The 18,445-nt window shown below is 46.1% G+C and overlaps 1 protein-coding gene across 8 annotated transcripts in view; it reads right to left on the bottom strand.

Moving 5' to 3' along the window:
- ZMYM4 (zinc finger MYM-type containing 4) overlaps nucleotides 1-18,445 on the bottom strand; it is a 1,395,070-nt gene that overhangs the window by 29,539 nt on the left and 1,347,086 nt on the right. The window lies entirely within an intron of this gene.

The following is an 18,445-nucleotide window of genomic DNA, read 5'->3' as shown; positions in this document are numbered from 1 at the left end:
TCCCACTCGTGGCAGCCAGATAGGGATCTGCTTAGCGAGTCCGCTAGTGTATTGTGTAGACCCTTGACATGCTCGGCCTTCAAGGTTTTTCCGTGAAACGTTGACCATTCCCAGAATTCTTGCGCTTCCTGGGAAAAGCATTATGGACCTTGGTACTCCTTGTTTGTTTATGTAATACATGCTGGTCGTATGGTCGGTACGGACCAGCACTGAGGAACCTGCTATCCTTGGAAGGAAAGCCTGGAGAGACAAGAAAATGGCCCCAAGTTCCAGGCTGTTGATGTGCTGCTGTTTCTGTAGCTGAGACCATCATCCCTGTATCTGTAAATCCTGCAGATGACCTCCCCATCCTTCCATGGAAGCGTCCGTCGTTAATACGAAATCTGGGATGTCTTGATTTCTTCTTGTTCAAAGTGAGCCCTAGAGAATTGAACAGACGGAGACAAATTACTGTAGGAACTTTGGCTTCTTGCTGCGACGGAGCTTTGAGCAGCCAATCGCCGAGGTATGGGAAAACTAGGATCCCCCGGGATCGCAAAGTCGCTGCTACCAGTGCTAAGCACTTGGTGAAAAACCCTGGTGCCGATTTTAGGCCAAATGGTAGCAACTTGAATTGATAGCCAGGGTGAATCGCAAATATTTCCAATGTTTTGGATAGATAGGGATATGAAAGTATGCGTCTTCCATGTACAGAGGAGTCATGAAATCCCCTTTAAGCATCCCAGAAGATCGGAAAGTGTTACCATCCGGAATGTATGTTTTTTGAGAAATTTGTTGATATTGCGGGGATCCAGAATCGGTCGCCATTCTCCGGATTTTTTTTATCAGGAAGAAACGAGAGTAGAAACCTGTTCCTCTTTGCGTGTATGGAACATTTTCTATTGCTTCCTTGAGGGGCATTATCAAGACTTCTTTGCGCAATAAGTGAAGAAGCAGGGGAGGGGGGACCTTTGGGCGGGGCGGGAGGTGGTATCTGAAGAAACTCTAGTGTATGACCATTGGTGACTGGGTCTAGCAACCAGCGATCTGTAGTGATCTTGTGCCACTGCTGTGCGTAAACAGAAATCTTTGCACCCACTGGCAGGGGGGTAAGGTGACTGGCACCCTGAAAAGCACATTGTTTTCTGCCAGAATCACAGCCTTGTTGCTGTGTACACTTCTGGCCACTCTAGCGAGAGAAACCAGCCGTTGATGACTGATGGTAAGATGACTGATTGCACGACTGTCTGTATTGAGGTTGGTATTGTCGATATTGCTGATTCGACTGATATCCACCCTGTTAAGTAGAGAATCCTCGCCCTCTGACTCCTCTGAAAGGTATGTGCCTGTACTGTAGAGCACCTAAAGATTTTGTGGTGTGTGTCATTTTTGATTGCCAGAAGGGCATCATCTATATGCTTCCCGAACAGTGAGTCCCCATCATAGGCCATGTCTAATATCTTCATTTGAACTTCGGGTCTAAAAGAAGTTGCTTTAAGCCAACCTTGGCGCAGAAGATCAGCTGTGCCTGCTAACTGACGAAAGCTTGTGCTAGCGATGTCCAATTTGCAGTCAATTGTTTCAGAGGCAACTCGCTCACCTTCTGATAAGATCTTCGTGCCTCCTCTCGTCGGTCTTCTGGGATAATATTTATGAACTCCGCCATATATGACCACATTTGTTGGTCATAACAGCCAATGATCGCCAAGGCATTAGCAGCCCTAATTGAAGCTGAAGCCATAGAAGAGAATTTCTTCCCCAAAAGATCCATACGATGCACCTCCTTGTCTGAAGGAGTGGTAATTGGTGTTGCAGGACTTTTAGAACGCCGTTGTGCAGCTTGAGATATTACAGAATCTGGCCTCGGATGACCTATGAGGCAAGATGGACTATTCTCTGGAGCTCTGTATTTTTTCTCTATTGGTGGCAACACTGCAGTTATGGATGCCGGAGACTTCATGATTTTCACCCCCTCTTGCGAGATGTAATCAATGATGGAAATAAAGCGAATGACCTTCCTAGTATCTTCATTGAAGTCATGAAAAAAACAGTCTGTTTGTTTGACCGTAAAAGAGCTGAAATCTAGTATCTGCTCTCTGTATTAAATTATGAAATCCTCCGATAACCTCTGGAGGAGAATCGGACGGCAAATGCGGAGACGGTGTCTCTATGACAATCGTCTCATGGATCTGGAGCATCTGCCTGTTTAGGCAATTCTCCTTCCTCAACCTCCTCATCCGAGGAGGAAGTATCCTGTGCAGTGGCAGGAGGCTCTTGTGCAGGAACCGGCGTACTAGATTGCGTAGGCTCTACTGGAACAGGACCTCTACTTGTGGAATTGGGTTCTGTATCGGAATCTGCTGTAGAGGAAATCTCTGATGATAATCCGCTAACATCGCCTGTAGGTCTTGTAGAACTGCTGCAGGAAGATGAGACTTTTCCCTCTCACGAGATTCCTGCCTGTAAGGAAACTGGTATGTGTGACGTGGAGCCATATTGCCCATGATAGTAATGTTCCTCTTGGTAATCCTCCTCGCCAGTGTCTTGACATTTAAAATTAAGCTCTGATGGGGTATGAGCCACTCTGTACGTGTCCTCCTCCTCTTCTTCCTCGTCCTCCATGTAACCTTCTAATAGGTGGGAAGGTGGTAATGGAGAAATTTTACTATAGTCCTGAAAAGGCCTTTGAATTGTCTATCTGGTAAACTCTTGCCGACTGGGGCATCGACGATGCTGAAATGTGAATAGTAGGAATGTCTCTCGTTGACGGTCCTGTCGTCGATGATGATAGAATCACAGGCACATTAGATGGTGCCGTCAATTATGTTTTCGTAGATGCCTCTGCCGCCGACGGTATAATCATCTATGCTGCTCCCTTCAACGGTGTCATCGTCGACAGTGCAGCTGGTATCTTCGTCAACGGTTTCTTCGTCGAAGGTGCACCGTTGACAGGTATTGACGATGGTCTCATCTAAATAGAAATTCTCGTCAACGAAATAGGTGATAAGATAGCTGTCGTCGAGATAGTCGCCGTCGACGACATAACACATACTGTCGACGATGTAGTAAAAGTCATTGTCGACACTGATTTTTTATGCTTTTTACTCATCGTTTCTGAAGAGGATGCTATTGGCATCTCTGTGAGTGAAGTAGAAAGAGATGATGGTGGCTCAGAGGCGCGTTTAGATCTCCTCTCCTTGTGAAGAGATTTCTCCTAGGAAGTTTTCAGATGTTTTCTTCCCTCACCTGAAGAGCCTTCTTGGGATCTAGCTATCTTGCTAGATGTGGAAGCTCGGTCCTCTTCCTGAGCCGAAGGACGCTCTTTGGACTTGAGCCACAAATGTAATCTTGCCTCTCTTTCCCTCAGAGTCTTGCTGGGAAAGGTACATCAGATTTTACAATCTTTAGCCTCATGTTTGGGGTAGAGGCAATAAAGACAATCTTTATGAAGATTATCAACATGGACACTCTTCTTCCCACAGGTCCCGCAGGAGCGGAAGAGGCCTTTCTTGTCTGACATTCTTTTTTTTTTTTTTGTAACTTTTTTATTATTACATGAAACAAAACAAAGAAACATCAACGAACATTCAAGGCAATGTAATGATAGTACATTAGGTAGAATTGCGACCCAGGAAGACGGGAGAGACATGACAACAGGAGAGAAATTCTTCGAATGCAGGTAGGGGGGGGGGGGGATCAAAGGCAAAACTGCATATAAACAGCACAATGTACCACAGCTAGAAGGAGTACAGGTCAGGGCAATTGAGAAGGACTAGGAATTTCCGCAAGCGGGGGCGTACAAATATCACCCCGGTATGAGTTCCACTGGTTCCAAATCTTTCCCCATTTCCTGTGCCTGCCTCTCGCTATATACACTGTCTTCTCTCTGAACATGCACCAGTCCAGATTCTCTCTCCAAGCAGACACTGTAGGCGGCCTCGGGGACCCCCACAATTGTGCAATATCCCGTTTGGCAACCATATTAGCAAGAGTCACCCACCGAAGCTGCGACACGTCATAATCATTCGGACCCCATACATTCAACAAACATTGCCGGGCCTCTGGCACCATCACAACACCCATTACCTCGCTCATCACATCATGTATACGATGCCAAAAACGCACCACCTCAGGGCATTCCCATAATATATGAAAATAAGTGCCAAGGAGACCACAGCCACGCCTACACAAACCATCCGTGGAATAACCCATGTGGATCAGGCGGGGACCGGTGACGTAGATTCTGTGGAGAATCTTAAGTTGGACCAGACGGAGGCGGGCCGGAATCGCAACCTCCCTGGGAGAGGAGATCGCGGATTGCCAGTCCTCATCATCTAGTTCAATACCATCCGCAATCCAGGTTTCACGAAGGCGACCCAGCAAACTCGAACGGTCATTAATCATCTTTTTATAGAACAGTGAGATAGTACTATCCGGCACATAACCGTCTAATATACGATCTTCAAAGGGGGACGATGCCGGAACATCACTACCTACAGGAAACACTGAATTCAAAGCATGACGTACTTGAAAATAACGAAAAATTTCCCTATCACTCAACTTATATTCCGCCTGCAAATCCGAAAAGGTCTTCACCCCTCCTTTAACCCAGAGATCATGAACTTTACTGATACCGATCGTGTCCCACTTATCAAATCCCTTTGTCTTCCATAGACAGCCCAATTTTGCGGAAGCATAAAGCAGAGTAGCGCCCGTCAATCTGGCACTCCAGCCCATAGCCACCGGCGCGCTATGCCATACCCGCACGGCTATAGCGGTAGGTCCCGAGAGTTGCGAACGGGAGGACCCCGAGTAAAGCGCCCTATAATAGTCTCCGCCCGGGAGTAGCAATCTGTCCATCTCAAAGGCCAGATTCAGCGCCGGACCATACATCCCATGGTTGACGGCAGCCAGTTGGGAAGCCCAATAATATCTACGAATATCCGGAAGTGCTATGCTGCCATCATACCAGGGAAGTGTTAATTTTGGAAGAGTGATGCGCGAACGTCCGTCCCATATCAATTGTCTCTGCAACGATTCCACCTCCCGAAAATATTTCTTCGGGATCACGTCAAAACTATTCTGAAGGGCATATAGAAATCGCGGCAAGGACATCATTTTAAAAAGGGCCGCTCGCCCTAGGGGAGACAACGGTAACCTACGCCAACGCACTACATCCGAGCGTAACCTTTGGAGGGGGGATGTGGGGGGGGAGTATATTACGTTCATAGCGAACCTCCGGATCCAGTGAGATAAACACCCCCAAGTATTTAAAACTAGACTGTGATAGCTGGATGGGACAGCCCCGCGGTAAACGAGGGACATCACCTGCGAGCACGTAGATATAGGATTTTGACCAATTGATGACGAGGCCCGAATTCCTCCCGAAGGAGTTAAGCACGTCAAACAATACGTTAAGAGATTTTTGGGGAGATGTGAGGTATAATAAAATATCGTCCGCATATAGGGAGATACGGTCTTCAAATTCAGGGTTCCAACGTATTCCCTTCAGTGAAGGTTCCCAACGTAGCCAAGCGGCGAGCGGTTTCAACGCAAGAGCAAAGAGAAGCGGGGACAACGAACAACACTGCCGCGTGCCCCTTTCGAGAACAAAAGGCAGGGAAACACGACCGTTAACCACAACCTGTGCCAGCGGCATTGCATACAGGAGTTTGACCCATCCGATAAAGCCAGCACCAAAACCAAATTTGGCGAGCACGGCCCAAAGATACGACCATTCAATTGTGTCAAAGGCCATCGTGGCGTCCAAGGACGCCAAGATGGCCGGTCCACGCAACGTCGGGGCCCTCGCGAGAACACGATGTAAACGTCGAAAGTTTAAAGCCGTGTTACGGTGAGGGATGAAACCCGACTGATCCGGATGGATCAAGTCGCTGATCACCGCAATCAGACGAGTAGCGAGTAGCTTGGCGAGAATCTTAGGCTCCGTGTTTAAAAGTGAAATGGGTCTATAGGACGAACAGCGATCCCGCGGCTTGCCCTCCTTGTGGATCACCACAATAGTCGCAAGACGCTGATCCCTAGGGAGGGAGCCATTTTTTCGCGCAGCCAAAAACATATCACGGAGATAAGGAGCTAGGGTATAAGGTCGCAATTTATACAATTCGATAGGAAGACCATTGGGACCCAGAGCCTTGCCAGAACGAATGGAACGAAGCGCGAGAGCAACCTCATCCACCGATGGTGCGGCATCCAGGCACTCCCGATCCGATTCTGATAAGCTCGGCAATGCTATGTCTTTAAGCAACAATTGAGAATCCTCCTCGGGCCTGTCAGACACAGAGGTATCCACCGCCCGGAAGTAATCAGCAAAGCATTCGACGATTTCAACAGGGTCCGTTACACGCCTACCATCCAACTTCTCAATCACAGGATCCACACGACTCGCTCTCTCCTTTCTGTCCAGCCAGGCAATCAATTTTCCTGCTTTATCGCCCACATCATACAATCGTCCCTGCTGTTCCCTACTCATCATCTTGGCCGCGTCAGTAACCAAAGTTTTATATTCTAGTTGTTTAAGGTGGAGATTATGCAATGTCTCTCGAGTCACATCTCGCTCCAATGCAGTCTCCAAGTCTGTAATTTCTGTCTCGAGACGAACAATTGCCTCATTCTTACATTTCTTGGCACACCCAATCAAAGACAATGCCTGTCCCCTGATAACAGTCTTGAAGGCTTCCCACAGTGAGACTGGTGAGAACACAGAACCCACGTTTTCAGCAAAATACAGATCAAACGATTTAATCAATTCAGTGCAGGTCTTGGGGTTAAGCAAACACCAGGGGTTGATCGGGGCCGTCCTTCCCTCAGCGCCTGTGGTAAGATTAAAATGAAACCAGATAGGGGAATGGTCTGATATGCCCCGAGCCAGGTGTCTAATCTCTCCAATCGAAGGGGACAGGGCAGCTGGTATCAAAAGACTACCATGCGCTCCCGAGTGGAAGGTAAATTGACTCTGCACTGGATGCATTAGCCTTTAACAATCTACTAGCCCCAGTGTGTCCAGAAAGTCACCCAACCAGGATTGCGCTGTGGGAAGGTCTCTGGGCGGATAGCGTTCCGTTCTACCTGAAACGACGGAGTTAAAATCACCACCCAATATCAAAACACCCTCTGGGAGACCTAGTACCATTCGCCCCAGGTCAGTAAATGTTGTGGATTGTAGGCCAGGAGGAACATACACAGACACCAACGAAACTGTTTTCCCCTCCCACCGTCCAACTAGTGCAACATATCGACCCCTGGCATTGAGGACCACATCATCAACTTCGAAGGAGAGGGAATTCCTAAGCAATATACCAACCCCTCTAGAACTGGATGTAAATCCAGAATGGGCAACGAGACGATAACCCCGTCTATTAAGAGCGCAACAAGTATTCCCAATCAGGTGCTTCTCTTGGAGCAAAACAACATCAGGCGAGAGGCGCCGCAAAAACTGTAAAACAACCCCTCTCTTTATCCGGTCACCCAACCCATTCAAATTTCAGCACAGTAACCTCAACCACCAACCCCCCCATCCAGAATTACAATGCACTCCCATCTCAAAACGAGCAAAACACCAAAGTCAAAAAGAATGAAAGTTTGTTGCCTTGAAAGAGAAGAAACGAATAACCCCAACACAGTTCCCCCCCTCCCTCCAATGTACCCAACGCAACTCCCCCCCCACCCTGCACCCCTGCACAGACTCAGAAGCCACCCCAATTTGCAGTGTGCCTGTCGCCCTAACAATTACTAACAACTAAACTACAGAAAGGAACCCCAGAGGAGGAAGGGTCCCATCCACCCCGCTACTCCCCAGTATACGAATGGTATGATCAATGAAGCCAGTGAGTCACAGTCATTCTCGGCGAGAAGTTTGTTATCCTTGATCCATTAGGCCCCCTTCAGCGCCACCAGCATGGTCCCGGTCAGCACGGCGAGTTGGTAAAGTGTCCAACCATTCACTCGCTTCCTCAGGCCGAACAAAGAAGAATGTCCGATTGTCATATTCAACACGAAGTCGGGCCGGAAACAACATCGCATATTTCAATTCCATGTCTCTAAGCCTCCGCTTTACACCTTGAAATCCCATTAGTTGCTTCTGGACCGTTTGAGAGAAGTCCGGATAAAAGTTCACAGCAGCGTTCTCAAACTGTGTCGGGCCGCTTGTCCGTGCCGCCTGCAGAATGGCGTCACGATCTCGAAAATTGAAGATCCGCGTGATAATCGGACGGGGGGGGGGTTGCGGGGGGAACCGGGCTTCGCCTGTCCCCCCGGGACCCTATGTGCGCGTTCAATAGCAAAGAATTTGCTCAGGCCCTTGGGTGTAAGGTGATTGAGGATAAGGTCCTCCACTCGAAGATCAGTGGAGAGAGAGCTAGAATCCTCCGGTACCCCAATAATACGCACGTTGTTGCGCCTTGCACGGCCCTCAAAATCCTCCAAGCGACGAGCAAAGAAATCATTGGCAGTACGGAGATTGCGCACTTCTGTTTGCAGGTCGGACACATCCGTGGTGAGGCTGGCTGCTTTTAAATCAAGGGACTTCACCCTCTCATTCGTCTTGGCCAAGTCAGTTCGAATGAGGTTAACATCAATGGCCACCGTGTCTAGCTTCAAAGCCAGGGCTTCATACTGTTGGCCGATAGAGGACTTGATACCTGCGATGGCGCCCATCACGTCTTGTAGCGTCAGGTCCACCGGTGCGGCAGGATCATCAACAGCCTCCTCCCGGGTCTTAGGTGTGGCACCGGGGGATCCTTTAGTAAGTGTGTAGCGGTCCATGACATTTGTCTGGGTTGAGCCTCCCCGGATGGTGGTCTTGACTTTACGCTTGTCACCGTCGGGCTTTCCCGTCATGGCGAGCCGGGCGCCCCGAAGGGAGGCTCGAGATCTAGTCCAAATGATTCCTAAGAGTTCACCCAAACCAATACCAGAGGCAGAGTTGAGTCCATTTGAGTCCACAGCCAAACTTTCACTAGTTTCACTCCCAATAAACTGGCATAGGAGCCAGCCCAGGTCAGCCGTCACCCAGCAGAGGAAAGACGGTGCGCAGGAGAAACGAAACCGAAAGTGAAGTGAGGTTGGGAGCTGATCCCTGCCAGCCGTTGTTGTTGAATTACGACCTGGGTAAAGCCACCACTCAAGGCCCAGGCGGTTCCACGGAGAAGGCCACAAACTTCAGGATGGCGTAGCTCGGGGACCCTACGTCTGATTTCGATTCAGCAACCTGCTAGCACCTCAGCCGGGTTGTGTCTTCAATGATCTTCCATCAGATCAGGATATTATCCAGGATTAATGCGGGTAGCGGCGAGGGTCTCCGGGAGCCCTGTGCTCACGCGGCCATCTCGGATGCGCGCGAAGCTCCTCTTGTCTGATATTCTTGCTTGAAGAGTAGAAAACTGAGTAGCACTCAGGGAGACTCCCTTCCACACAACGTGCAGTGAATCTGAGGAGAACTGCTTCTGTAGGAAGTGTTCCAGAGGGTGTTGATAGCTGAATGGTTGGAGCTGACTTTTGGTCCCTTTCCTATAAGGACATAGATAGGTTACTAAGATATAGCTTTTGACCTCTTTATTACTTATGGCACTACTTTTGTATTTTACTGTGGGACTTCCATCTCGGCGACGGGGAATGATTGAGGCATGTGAATATATGAAAGATACCCCAATACTAGATATCTACACTTTTCTAAGTCCCTATATTAGAGCCGCAATTCATGGGGTCCCTCTGTTCTGTTGTGGCTCACAATCCCGGTATAAGCTGGCTAATGTAGATGAAGAATGGCTAAAAACAGACCATTTTTCGAAGGCAAAAAAGTTTGCTTTCAACAAAAACCAAGTAGCACTTTACAACTCCAATATTGACATGGTGGCATAGCATGAAAATCCCGAAGACATTTACAGTGTAATAGGGGCAAGAGTGGTTTCATTACAGCAGAGGAACCACTATAATATGAATTCCTACACCCACCACAAAAAAAGTAATTTAAGGGAGGGGGCAGATACTTAGTATGTGCAGGATGGCATATCCATATGAAAACCCCAGCCTTGTACAAAGACGACCATCTTAGGCAGCAAGTACCTGTGAAGTCCAATGTACTCAAGTAATCTTTTGATCATACAAATGTGGAACCTTATCCTCCTCGCAGCACAGATACCGTTCAGTCACTACCAGCATTTGGCATGCTGTCCCAAACATGGTTAGGACCAAAGGCTCCATTTATGATGGACATGTACCTGAATGATCTCTTTCAAGGGGACCAAAGAACAAGTTACTTACCTTCGGTAACGGTGTATCTGTAAGAGACATATGTTAGTTAAATATTCCATACCTTAGATTTGCCCCCAGACTGGATCAGAGAATTGTTTCTTAGCAATACCCCTACGCGTCGGTAGGTGTCGTCTGTTGACTCCGCGTCAGTCGTTGGCGTCATGGCCACCAGGATGACGTCGCAGTGCCTACTTACATGCCGCCCCTGTGCGCGGACGTCAGTTCTGACACGACTTTTCATACCAGAACTGCAAAGCCATGTAAGACACTGACCACTGGTGCGCTACAACTAGGGCCCTGTAAAGGAGTCCCTATCCCTAGAAGTCAGTTCACAGAGCGGGGATGCTAGCTGGGGCGGTAAAGAATCTATAAGTAACATGTCTCTTACAGATTCATCGTTACCAAAGGTAAGTACCTTTTTCATCTGAAAGAGACTATTACTTATAGATTCCTTACCTTAGAAAAGATATTCCAGCAATACCAACCTCTGAGGAGGGTCTGCAAACCAAGTTCACACCGGAAAGTCCTGGAGGACAGAACTGGCAAAACAGCCATACCTCCGGCAGTCATGTCTGGTGAACGAGGCCATAGATGCAGTCAATGAGTGAGACTACACGTGACAAAGTAGTAGTTGCTGCTGTAGCCTTAGTGGAATGAGCACGCAGCTCCACAAGAGTTTCTTTTTTTTGCTAAAGCGTAACACATTTTTAACCAAAGGACAACACATGTAGAGATTTTGCGCTCTTGGACAGCCCAACCTTTTGCGGGACCCACATAGCCAGCGAAGAGTTGACAGTCCACCTGGAAATCCTTTGTGCGTTAAGGTAGAAGGAGAGCACATGTTTTGGGTCCAGACCGCAGAGTCTCTCCTCCTCCTTGGAAGGGTGCGGAGGTGGGAAAAAAGGTGGGCAGAGTGATAGTTTGTCCTATGTGAAAAGGTGTAACTACTTTAGGAAGGAACAAGGGTCTCGTCCTAAGCACCACTTTGTCCGGATGCACAGAGAAGAAAGGGGGTTAGAAGAAAGAGCCTGAAGCTTACTCACTCTGTGAGCAGAGGTCATGGCAACAAGAAAGGCAGTCTTCAGAGTAAGGAGCCTGAGAGGAAAGTTGCGAAGAGGCTCGAAAGGAGCACACATAAGTTAAGCCACAACAAGGTTCACGTCCCACTGGGGCGTTATGAAAGGAGATGGAGGAAAGAGGTGAATAACAGCCTTAAAGAACCCATTTACAATAGGAGACTTGAATACAGAGGGCTGATCTGGTAGCCAAAGGAAAGCAGAAATGGCTGCCAGATAGCCTTTAGGAGTGCCCAGAGCAGAGCCTCGCTGGGCCAAAGAAAGAATGAACATTGGAACCTCAGAAAGAGGGGCAGAGAGGGGACCCAGAGTCTTTGCTGCACACCATGCCAAAAACCTGTTCCATCAACAGTCGAATACAGTCTTAGTGGAGGGACGCCTGGCTGCCAAGATTGCGTTAAAGACTTTGGGCGGAAGGTCAAAGCTGTCAACTGTCGCCGCCAATCTCCAAGCAAGGAGGAGGAGGCTGGACAGGTTCGGGTGGAGGACCGACCCCTGCTCCTGCAACAGAACATCCTCCTGAAGGGGGTCTGATCAGAGGATGGATGGCCATGCTCAGGAGCTCTGGGCACCAAACTCTTCGTGCCCAGTCCGGACGGATTAGTTACTTACCTGTAATCCTAGTTCTCTTCCAGGGGTATCCTCATCAAAGTCATAAGCACTAGAATATTCCCGCCCATGCGCGGGACACTGGAAATACAATCATATGTGCCCCACATATATGTATCACTCTCTCTCTCTATGTATATATATATGTATACAAACAAAGTGCCCGAAAGCATTGAGAGGGCACACACAGCGCTCGCACCTTCCGGTTATCTGATGCAGCTCGCCTTCATATTTCATCATTTTGCATTCAGTGCCGATGCGTTTCAAGGCTCTGAGCCTCTTCTTCATGGGCTGCTTGTTAAAACACCACATCGTAGTCTCACCATCTGTTTATCAGGCTTTTATTTATTTCTATTCAGGTCCTTTTGTAGGCGGTGCTAAGTGCAACCTGTTAACTGTATCCTGGGACATGTAGTCTCTAAGGTGAGCGTCATTGTTCTTTTGTAAGTTCGATGCGCATTTAAAATAGAAGCATTTTTGTTTCCTTAGTAGGATTTCGAAATATCCAGGACGAGCTCATTAAGCATTTCGAGTGCTGTACTGTAATGGTTAAAAGCAGTGCAAAAAACCACAGTCTCACTTTCTCCATGACGGTGCTCATCTCCACGGCTGGGCTGCCGTGTAAATAGGTATACAAACAAAGTGCCCGAAAGCATTGAGAGGGCACACACAGCTCTCGCACCTTCCGGTTATCTGATGCAGCTCGCCTTCATATTTCATCATTTTGCATTCAGTGCCGACGCGTTTCAAGGCTCTGGGCCTCTTCTTCATGGGCTGCTTATTAAAACACCACATCGTAGTCTCACCACAAGCCTGATAAACAGATGGTGAGACTACGATGTGGTGTTTTAACAAGCAGCCCATGAAGAAGAGGCCCAGAGCCTTGAAACGCGTCGGCACTGAATGCAAAATGATGAAATATGAAGGCGAGCTGCATCAGATAACCGGAAGGTGCGAGCGCTGTGTGTGCCCTCTCAATGCTTAAGGGGGGGAGGGGGGGGGGGGGGAGGAGGGTTGGGGGGGTGTGAGTGTGAGTGTGTGTATATATATATATATATATATGTATATATATAAATAATTAATAAATCCAAAGCTCTGCACTTCCATCCTTGGCGAACAGAGACAATGAACCCAGCGAAATGAGGCCAAAAGATATTTATTGGCAAGCACCTCGAACCTGACGCGTTTCGGGTACCCTTGCTCACAACATATATAGATACATATACATACATATATACATATACATACATACATATACATATATATATCCATCACAAAGGTTGCCCCTGTAAGGAAAGCCACCACAAAGGCTTAACTATCTGCAGCGCGGGCCCCAGCAGCTTCAGCTCACACTTTCTCCCAATAACACATACATATATATATATACATACATACACATATATATATATACACATACATACACATATATATATATATATACACATATATACATATATATATATATATATATATATATATACACACACACACATATATATATATATATATATACACATATATACATAAAACATCCAAGTTGCCCAGGTGAGGAACCACACACGTCAGGAATCACACCACATCGTAGGCGGCAGTGTCAGCAGCATGCACCACGCATTCCTGAAGCCATATGCGTTTCGAGCTAAGACGCTCTTGTTCACTGGCATAGAGAGGCAGGAAAAAGGTTACAAAGAACAGGGGTTTATTTAAACATACGGAGTCCCACCCCAGTGGGCGTGTCAAAAGGCATGCTGGTTAAGGTAGTCCAATATACTGCCTATGACTCACAAAGTTCTCTTGCCAAGTGGCCCCTGTCCTGCCACGCAATATGATAACAAATCCCTGTGAGGAGTAGCCTTGATGTCTAACACTGTAGTTATGAAAATGTGTCCTAAGAACAGTACTGTATTTGCTGGTGATTCGATGAATTTAACTGTATAGATCTGTATAGATATAGTAATCTTTCATTACTCTTATTCTATTTTAATGTAACATTTTATTTGTATATATGTTTCTTTTACGAGGAAAGGAAGGGAGATACTACTTTTGTTAATGCACTGCACTTCTTCCCCTCCCTTTTCACTTCGGCGAATGGAGAAGTAACTTCACCTTAATGAGATAAGAAACTCACTTTTGCACTGTTTAGTCGGACATTTATTTTGGACATACTAGTTTGCAATAATTTCTTTTGGGGTCCAATTGCTTGTATATATAGGTACTATCATGTTGAAATTCACAAATTCAATGTATTAATCGAAGGGGATGATTACGAACTATTATAAATTTCCCCCTGAAATATGGTTAATATGGTCTCCTAGGCACTAGACCGAATATAGGAGTATAGATTCAGTGGAGTGCACGTCCCCAATGTGAGGGAGTGTACACAATTGATACGGGCACTAGACCGTGAATTTGAAGGTTGATATTGAGACCATAGTATGGCCCAATTCCTTTAGTTATGGTTACTTTATTACATAACTATAACATAACTTGGCAAAATATCCCTGTTGACAACTTTTGTTACCAGATCAGTAATACATGGAGTACTGGTCTTCTGGTAGAGGCTGTTCTATTAACCAAAAACTGTGGGATCATCGGGGTATGTCCATACAAACAGTGAAATTTCAGATAAGAATGGATTATAATTCAGTTAATATGAGAATGCAATGATGATTATACTTTTAGAATTCATACTTACACGATATGTTTTCATTTTTATGGCATACCATTCCAAGATGGCCGAAACAATTACTTACATGTCTGTGGAATCTCAACCTGTGTACCTTTTCACTTTCTATGTTGTTACACATTTCACTTTATTTAAACAAGCCAGAAATGCCGTGTTGGTTACCGTGTGATCAAGGCACTATCGGTGTCGAAAAGCGTAACGGTTTTCTGTGAATAAAAATTGAGCATCCATACTCCTGAGTGCGGTTGTGCTTCCGAGCAAACTGTGGATTAATCAAACTATTCGGCACTTGGGTTCGCCGAAATGACGCGCCACCTGACAATGGGAGCAACAATGCATGACTGACTAGGTGTGTGTGTAACTCCATGGATGAGTGACAGTCTGTGAGTGTCTGTTTACACTGAGTGTATCTAAGGTTATATTAGAGTCTGAAGAGGTTCATCGTATTATCACATGAATGATGTCATCAGTGATGTGATCAGTATTGTCAAATGAGATGTTATCAGTGATGTCATCGGTGATGTCATCAGTGATGTCATCAGTGATGTCATTTGAGATGTCATCAGTGATGTCATCAGTGATGTCACTGACCATGTCATGAATGATGTAATATGTGACATGATCAGCAGTGGATTGCGGGTGCGCGATATATAGTTAGTGCAACTAACTATATATGCGAATTTCAATGGTTTTGTGTGAGTAAAATAAGGTTTTCTAAATGCTAATTCCTAACTCGTCGGACATGGTTTTTAAAAATGAAGGTCAGCAATGCGTGCATTTCAAGGCTTGCAAACCGGATGGTGGGGAGCATGGGATTTGCCCTCTTCGAGCTCAAGGGCTCTTTTGCTTAAACATTTTGTGCACGGCTACCCTTGGCCGTGGAAGAGGAGCACCACTTCTGTCTTCTACGAAAAGCAGTCGGAGCATGAAGGCGTTTCTGAATACATGCTGCCAATATCAATCTCTGCGCGCATTAATGACTTTCTACCTACTTAAGGATTCATAACACTACAACCAACAGGGGAACAGAGCCCACTCAGGGTTACACACTGTCACTCACCTTTCCAGGACCGCAATTACCAGCATGCTGCTGAGTGATTCGAACTGTGCCACGCCCACTGGGGGCGTTGTTTTCGTCAATAAAAGGTCGGAAATATAGAAATGGTGAGCCTTTCATTTCCCCTGTGCGAAGTCCATGAATAAGGGGCGACTTCAGCCTTGAAACGCGTCGGACATGGTTTTTAAAAATGAAGGTCAGCAATGCGTGCATTTCAAGGCTTGCAAACCGGATGGTGGGGAGCATGGGGTTTGCCCTCTTCGAGCTCAAGGGCTCTTTTGCTTAAACATATATATATATATATATATATATATATATATATATACTGTTTAGACAGGTGTCGGGTACGGCGATGGGTACCTGCTTCGCTCCCAGCTACGCGAACCTTTTCGTGGGCTGGTGGGAGGAGCAGGTACCCAGGAGCTGTATGGTGGATGGAGTGGAGGGTAAAACGGAAGGGTGGTACAGATATATAGATGATCTGTTCATCGTGTGGCGGGGCTCTTTTGAAACAGCACAAGCCTTTATTAACCAACTGAATGAGAATACTTACAATTTACACTTTTCAGGGACTATAAGTGATTCATCTGCAGAATACTTAGATCTAAAAGTGTTTGCAGAGGACCATCAGATCCATACGGCTCTACATAGAAAATCTACTGCAGGCAATTCCACTCTGTTTGCAAGTAGCAGCCACCCCCCTCAACTAATCAAGAGCATTCCTTACGGGGAGCTACTCCGGCTCCGTAGGAATTGCTCAAGATTGGAGGACTTTGATAAGGCAGCACAGGATTGTGTGAAAAGATTTGAAGTGAGAGGATATGGAAAATCCATCTTGAAAAACACCTTGAAAAGAGTAAGGGCTATCCCTAGAGACTCCCTAATCACTCCGAAACCTGCCATCAAGGAAAGGGAAGACGAGAAAGGGAAATTTAGACTTATAACTCCCTTCTCGGCTGGAGCACAGGACCTTAGGTCAATGATGCGTAAAAATTGGCATATTCTCACCACTGACAGTATCATCAAAGATGATTTACCGACCCACCCGCTTATAACATTCAACAAAACGAGATCCCTTCGAGATTATCTAGTGACCAGCCACCTAGAAAAACCACTCCCGAAAAGTAACACCCTAAAATCGATGAGTGGGTTCTTTCCCTGCGGTAAATGCAAAGCTTGCGCAGGAAGCAGGAGAGTTCTTGCAGTGGAGAATGCAGAGACAGGCAAAAAACTGCACATAAAACAGTTCATAACTTGCAGTACTCCCCTAGCAGTGTATTGTTTGGTTTGCCCCTGTGGCCTCCGCTACATAGGGAGCACCATTAACATGCTCAAGTTGCGGATCCTGGAACACCTAAGGGCCATTGACAAGGCCGACCAGGCTTATCCGGTCGCCCGGCACTTTGCCGAAAAGCATAACAGGGACCGTAGTCAGCTTCAATATTTTGGGCTTGATACCATTAAAACTAATGCTAGAGGGGGTGACCAATTGCGACGTCTCCGTAGACTGGAGTCACGCTACATCATAGACCTCTCTACTAAGTGGCCTAAAGGGATGAATAGCGGAGAAGAAATGGTCTTTCATCTAGGCAAAGCGTAAATGGATGATTGTTATACCTATATGTACTCCGTTTCTATGGATCTGCTCTGTATTTTGAATTCTAATTCTGTATGTATAGCACTGTATATATTGTCACTTAGATATAGGGGTTTGTATATAAAGCATATGTAGGTATATACCTACAAGAGGAGATATCTAGGATGAATTGGAAAAAACCCTAATCTCGCTAATGGCTCCATTGTCCCCACCCGGAGGGTGGGATGGAACCAATGTATACACATACCCTCACTTTCAAATAAGTGGCGATTTAATGGATCAAGGGGCTCTTTGATTCATTTGAGTTATGCCAAAATGACACTAACTGGATAGTTTTAGTGGGATATCCACGTAGTCTTTGGCACCTCGCGCTATCTGTTGGTTGCCTGAACATGGGTACATCTGAGCGAATATATTGTAAATATGTTGTACATAGGTTGTATATAGTAGGTCACCTCTCATTAGTGTAAGAGGACCATTGCCGATCCACGGCTGCATTAAACATTATATGGAAGATATATGTTATAATATACAAATTTTCTCCCATAAATACGCACATCCACCTATCCATAGGGCGAACACGCAATACAGGGTGTTGCTAATATGTAGATAGACATGTATATATGTATATACTTACCTTTACAAGATGGCGCGCATTGGGAGGATCGCAGTCCTCTGTTGATATCAACTGAGAGGTGGTACCTGTGTACGTAATTACCTATATTAAGTGTACCGGTTTCTTCATGTGTAAACACACTGACGAAGGCCTAGTGCTGAAACGCGTCTGTGGCGTACTTGTAGTTAATAAACTACCGTGTGAGTAAGATACCTCCGAGTGCTGTCATTTCTTTCCCGGGATCCTGGGATGGTGAAGAGCGCAATATATATATATATATATATATATATATATATATATATATATATATATATATATATATATATATATATATATATATCTATATATATATCTATAGCACAGGAAGACTGATAGGGGGAATGATGAGGAGGGGGAAGAAGCCAAATTCGGAATTATTACTGGTTTCAGCAGACAATCTTGTGATATCTATAAGATTGTCAACAAACATTGGCCCCTAATTAAAAGTGACCCCATTATTGGTGAGGGATTACCCAAGAAAGTGTCTCTAACATACAGTAGGGCACCCTCCCTA

This window comes from Lissotriton helveticus, chromosome 3_1 (genome assembly GCF_964261635.1).
Source record: "Lissotriton helveticus chromosome 3_1, aLisHel1.1, whole genome shotgun sequence".
NCBI classification, from domain to species: domain Eukaryota; kingdom Metazoa; phylum Chordata; class Amphibia; order Caudata; family Salamandridae; genus Lissotriton; species Lissotriton helveticus.
The sequence above is the reverse complement of the archived record's forward strand: the minus strand, read 5'-3'. Positions and strand labels throughout refer to the sequence as shown.